Source organism: Leucoraja erinacea, chromosome 21 (genome assembly GCF_028641065.1).
Source record: "Leucoraja erinacea ecotype New England chromosome 21, Leri_hhj_1, whole genome shotgun sequence".
In the NCBI taxonomy this organism is placed as follows: Eukaryota; Metazoa; Chordata; class Chondrichthyes; order Rajiformes; family Rajidae; genus Leucoraja; species Leucoraja erinaceus.
The window spans coordinates 36200864-36207678 of NC_073397.1; the positions used below are offsets into that span (position 1 = coordinate 36200864).

Consider the following 6815-nt stretch of genomic DNA (forward strand, 5'->3'; position numbering starts at 1 on the left):
GTGCTAGACTGCAACACACTTGCGGGTGGAGCACCAAGGCTAATTCCTTGTATGTGAATACTTGGCTGATAAACTTATTCATTCACCTGAGGAAATCAAAACTATAGACCTGACAATGGTACAAAGAGATGACTCCCATTCTGATTGAACATTGCATCATTTACTGACTGCGACATGCTGACATCTTCATCGAGCCAAAACCATTCACTGCATCTGCCCCAGAAAACTATCCAAACAAACATTTTTTAGATTTAGTGAGGATAAGGAACTGCAGATGCTGGTTTACTAAAAAAAAGACACAAAGTGCTGGAATAACTCAGCGGGTCAGGCAGCATCTCTGGAGAACATGCATAGGCGACGTTTTGGGTCAGGACCCTTCTTCAGTCCCGCACCCACCTCCCCTCAAGCTTATTCCCCCCCCTATGATAAATCATTCTGAAGACCGTCAAACTCAAGTACAATAGGTAGAGCACAGGGGACATTTAAAAGAATGGAGCAATTGTAGAGGATGGCAGTAGATCCTTCTCTGGGAAAGAGCTGCCACACTCTCGCACCATCTTACAAAGTCACAAAGAATGTAATTTGGGGATTAAATCGAGAACCTAGTGGGAAAGCATGTTTTAATGATTACTAATTCAGCCTACACACAAAGTGTGGAAATCCAAGGCAGAAATAGGATGCACAAACTGGCTGCCCTTTCACCGATTCCTTTTAATTTCAGTGTTTAGGATGGACGGGAAATAGAACAAAAACGAGAGTTTAAAAAGGCAAAAATCACTTATTCCCCAGCACCTCTGAGCAATAAGCCGAACCTTAAAATGCTTGGAAACTTTATACACTATGTGTATGTTATGAGTATGTGTGTGTTTATTCTTCAAAATTAACCACACATTTGCCTTCCCTTTAAAAGACTTCATCTTGAAGTACCTTACAAACTACATCCAATAAATAGAATTCTTCAATCTCCCTTAACAAATTAAGAGTATATTTACAATTAAAAACAAAATCCCCATTTCAGAATCGTGTTTAGATCGGTTTCAGAAATTCAAAATAACTTCCTATTTAACCTTTAGAAATAATCTGTAAAACAAAAACTGTTTACATCGATACTTGAAACATTGTTGAATCCAAATCTTGGGACAATGTATTTGTTACAAACTGCACCCTCTTGAAACACTAATCATGTTCACCTCATTATTTCCAAGTAAATCTTTAAAATCCTTTCCCCAGCCGGTAATCTTTTGCTTATTCTTTTGAGATATCCTACATATGACTATCTAATTTCACTGGAATAAAATCAGTAAACCTGACAAATCTCGAGACAAAATGCATCTTCCCAAATCCCCTTGCGCAGTTTCAGTTGCTATTGTTGACCACATTCAAATTTGATGGTAGATTAAACAAAATCCCTAACTACCCGTTGAAAAACTTAAAAGTTGCAGAATGATTTGTAGTTTGTAGATTGAATGATTTGTCTAAAGTATAAGCTACAGAAATAAATTCACATTAAATGGTTAGTAGGTGTCTTAAATATAACTTGAACCTATACTTCATGAAACCCACAACATCTTTGAAAAACATCTCGAGATCCTTTGCAACGAGTGACCAAAATGTGCAGCATCTGTGGAAAGCAATCTGTGTGAAACCACACAGGTAATTTTACACTTTGTTGATTTTTTTTAAATTCCCTTATTCACAAAATTCTCCGTTTTTGCAATCTTGTGCTGCTGGAAACTGATCAAAGGAAGCTACAAATTATTTCTAATTCTTTTAATCGTGCAGATTCTTGTAAATGGTTGTGAGAGAATGAGTTGACTGCAGGGCAACGGTGTGGCTAGTTCACAATTTGCAAACCTACCCACTGAGTGCGTGAAAGTCAGCATGCTTCTCTCGGTTAAACGTTACTCAAAATAATAGAAACACTTTCAATTGAAGAAGGTGTTTCCATGTCATTCCTATTGATAGGAACTAATCTTGAGGATTTTAAGATAATAACCTCCCTAAATCTTGATTGATCAGTGATAACAAACTACATAGATAAACTTCTCTCACTTTCCAGTGCTAACATCTAGATTATTAGTAATCAACTTCCATTCAAGTCTTGTTGAGTTGTTATCATGCTCCCTCACTTGTTGAGTTCTTATCAAAGAGGCAGTTTCCTCAAGACATGGATTTTATTATGGATACTAAACAATGTGGATCTCGAAGAGTCTGCAGTTATTACTAGTGCAGCATTGAAACTGCATAAACCAGAAATATGTTAAATGCTACATATTAGCAAGTACATACATTTCTGCAAATTCTGGTTATTATTTAAAAAGAATCCTAAATAAATTGTTAAAAAAATGATTGATTCACCGAAGAAGTCTATAAATGATGCTAATTCTAATATAATATTTTCTTACCGTTAAAAGCAAATCCTACATGGTGCTTCGATTAAAAAAAGATTGGCAAAATACTAAATATAGTTCATAAAAAACCTTTATTTAAAAATGCATTTTGTAGCAGATAGAACACTTATGGTAAGCATTCAAAATGATTCAGCCAATTTTGTTTAAGTTTGAAATCTTCAATAACAGGTAGATTTTACATGGTCCAAACTACCTGACAGAACTGGTAGCTCCATCTAGGAATTGTTCTACAATCAACTTCATTCTGAAATTTTGATAAAATGTTTCCAAGGACTTCAGCTTTCACTCACACCACCCAGAGCAAATAGAAACCATTCAGAAAAAAAGTAGAGATTTGAAATATTAAATTTAAACTTAAAAATTATTTTAAATGCCTGAAACGGGGCAACATGTTTTCTCTATGTGACTGATCCTCTTGGACATTGACAGAAAAGGGACAAATTGATTTACTAATCTCACAAGTGAACAATAACATTTTCATCATTTCACAAGCATTGCCCCAAACTTTTTGACAAACAAAAAGTGGCAAATTGTTCACAAAACTGTGGCGGAAATATTCCATCAAATAAACTACCCCCAGCACTCTCAACTCCACCCCATGTTACAAGTGGAGAAAGTAACTCTATTTAAAAACTTCTAGCAAAAAGTTGAGCATCCACACATACTTTAGTTGCAACCAAAAGTTACTGGAGTTAGCCAACATGATCACCAACTACCCACAACAAACTTTTCATTATGTGCAGGGCACATTTTCGTTACTGTTGCAAGAAGATATATTTTTCTAACAGCAGAATCACTTTCAATCGATTAATTTTCCTACCAATATATTCTCGTTTCATACTTCACTTTAATACTTTATTCGTACACCATCAAGAGAGCCGGACAAATATCAAATGATACCATTAATCAGAAGGTGTGGGATTCAATTACAATGTTTTGTAGAATAGATTTCTATTTACAATAACAAAACGAAATAAGGTGTATTTGATTGAAATTATTACTCGGTTTGGATTTAACAAATTTCCATTTTGTTTGATCAGAAACATCCAATTCGTAAATTTACAAGTATTTAATGAAACATTAAAGGTTAAAGCTTTCTCATAAAACATTCAAAGATAAATTTTTGAACAAAATGTTGAAGATCACCTTAACAATCTGATTGTTCCAAATGCTAGTTATATCAGTTCACACAAGTGACTTCAATTACAAACTTGTCAACGTTTTTTTAAGGATATCCAATTCACCTTGAGTATTTCTTTACAATTTACATTGATATACCGATCAAATGTTTCATTTAAAAGGATTTTCAAATGTGAAGCTGCCTCACATTTCAAAGAATATTCCATGTCTCTTCCAGATTGTTGAGAAATTTTATTCAAATAAAATATATTTTTTAATCTAAGTTTATTTCTTTGCTATCTAACTCTATTATTTTGGTTAGTAAAATATAAACAGCAAAAGAACATTCCTTTGAAATGTTTTCCAAATAGATTAAGGTGTCAAAAATATTGATAAAAATCTACACTTTGTAAGATTGAACAGATTCATACTTCACTTTAATACTTGATTCGTACACCATCAAGAGAGCCGGACAAATATCAAATGATACCATTAATCAGAAGATGTGGGATTCAATTACAATGTCTTGTAGAATAGATTTCTATTTACAATAACAAAATAGGACAACGCATTCTGAAGCTGATCAAATCCAAAATACAAATGCAGCATGATCAATCAACGCCAACAAATTTAAAACATTAAACATTGCAAAGTTTCCCTCGTCTGCACCTCATGACAAAGAATACCAACTATTAAATATTACAAAGATACTGAATATCAATAAAAGACCAAAGAAATTATTTTGTACAAACTGGTGTAATTTGCAATGTTTCTGTGATGAACATTTTGTTACATTTGAGAGTTTTGGGTACATTAAGTTTCTTTAAAGTATAATACATCTTAACAATCTGATAATTTTTCATGTATTGTCTTGACACTATCAAGTTCAAATATCCGTGAACAAGACCCCACAATAGTTCCCATCAATGAATCCACACACTTTGCTCATGCTAAACATACACATATAGTTTGAAGATTATTGAATGTAATAATTTATAATTATTTCTGAATAGCGAATAATTATTTCCTAAGGAACTGATCTTATGTCCATTATTTTTAAGTGACACTTACATAGTTTAGATCTTTTAAAACAAGCATGGTAATCGAAATATATAAATCGATCAACATATCAGATCATAATGTGTTTATTTCCAGAATTCACAGAATAACATTGGTTACATTACCATCAATGATAGACTTTACCTCAATAACAACACACAACATTTAAGCTCATAAAGTCACCCATATCTAGAGCTCCTTACTCAAAGAATAAACATCTGACACAAAACATTTCCAATTAGTTTGGCAGCAACAAGAAACAATAATCACACAACTCTTCTGGTAACAGAACATACTTGTTTACCATAACCTATACATGTCCCAGACTGTCAAGTCGAGTTGTCCTACCTATGCTTCCAAATAAACCAAGCAAATCTCACTCTTTAGGAACATATATGTAAACAATACACAGAAATGCTGGAGAAACTCATTATGTAAACAATACATTTCTGATGGTCTTAACTCAGAACAAACGTGATATCCTACCAAAAGAACTTACATTTTGAAGGCAATGCTTTAAGTGCAAAAGGAAAACAAATATACCTGTCCTAATCTTCCCGAACATCCTTTTGAAATTACGACAGTGGACTCAAGCCAGTCATTAAAAGAGTGTGAATTGTTTACCCATGGATCGTTAAGTGATATTTAACATATCAAAGCACTGCTCTAAAGCTTTAAAACTCAATGCAAGTGCGACACGTTTCCCAATGGGAAGTTAATCGATATATTGGTGACATATGCAAAACACTTCAACTTATGAAAGAGGTGCAACTGTTATCTTGAAATGCCCCGTTTCTCACTCTCCCCTCTTACAAATGAACGACCTCACTCACGTGTTTCTTCACATACTGGAGGAAGACAAAAGTTTTTTTTTTCATTAAATACTGGGCAATATTTGTGTCTCCTCAATGTGAATGGTCGATGAAACTGAGCGCCCCGGGATTAAACAAGTGCACTAACTAGCTGCACGTTTCAAAAGCAAAACGATATTTTTTGTTTGTGTGAATGATTCGAGTTGTCTACAATATCGTTTTGTCACACACACAGCCCCAAACAGCGAGACCATCCCGCAGTTCCTGGCTCACGGCAGCAAGACCGTGGCAACAGCCTTCGGGAGCAAAAAATAACAAGTTAGCGTTGACCAACTTCAGAGCGGGCAACTTTCAAGAGGAGGGGAAGAGGGAGAAAAGAAGTAAACTTTAAATCGTTTGGGGGTGGGCAAATGTCCGCTTCCGAAATACTTCTCGGCGGCGGCTCACAAACGAAATTCAAAAGCTTGAAAAACTTCGCAATTCATAATCGTAACAAACCCACTTCTTGAAGCACTCCCCCCCTCCACCCCCCCACTCCAAGTTATAACACAGCGCATTTCAACGCTGTATGCAAACTCGCTCTCTCCAAGAGGAGAAAACTTTTCAGATCACGCAAGGAGGAATTTATTTTTATTTTTTTTATAAATCACCCCCTCCCTCCTCCTCCACCACCAACACCAACACACAGAAGGGGGGAAAAAAAGAAAATGAAGAACTGGCAAAGGAGGAAGAAATGAAAAAAAAAAGTGTTTGCAAATTTGCAACAAAAACAAACTTTGTTCCAAGTTGGGATTTCAAAGTGCCTTGAAATGCAAAGAGGTGTTAATTGCAAAAGGGGGGTGATGAAAAGGGCGGTGTGTGTGTGTTAAGGCGAGCTCTCCTCTCCCAACCCCACACACACATACACACAAACTTCTCAGCAAAACTTCCCAGCACTTCACTAGTCAATTGCATCCCCGCAACAGGCACCATTCGCTGCTGCACCCAGCACAAACTCACCGCCGTTCGCCCCGCATCTTTTTCCCGTCACTTTTTGCACGCCAGCTGCATTTCCCAAATTTTGGAAATTATTTTTCACTATTTTTCATGGCCTAAAAAAACCCTCTTTCCCCAGCTTCTTTACAGAAGCCATTGTGCGGAGGATGCTGGGAGTGACGTCACGGGGGTTTCGCAACATTGCGGGCTGTTGCAGGAGATGTGTTGCTGCAGCTCATGCATCACACACACACATGCATCACACACACACACACACACACACACACATGCATCACACACACACACATGCATCACACACACACACACATGCATCACACACACACACACATGCATCACACACACACACATGCATCACACACACACACACATGCATCACACACACACATGCATCACTCACACACACACACACATGCATCAC

The 6815-nt window shown here is 36.2% G+C and overlaps 1 protein-coding gene across 3 annotated transcripts in view; it reads right to left on the minus strand.

The window, feature by feature from the left end:
- Positions 1–6567, minus strand: part of plagl2 (pleiomorphic adenoma gene-like 2) — a 61510-nt gene extending 54943 nt beyond the window's left edge. For 2 of the 3 annotated variants that reach the window (XM_055652668.1, XM_055652665.1), the window contains exon 1: positions 6401–6567. The gene's annotated coding sequence lies outside the window, so the exon portion shown is untranslated. The remainder of the gene's footprint in view (positions 1–6400) is intronic. The other variant, XM_055652667.1, reaches the window with a different exon arrangement.
- Positions 6568–6815: the final 248 nt, after the last annotated feature.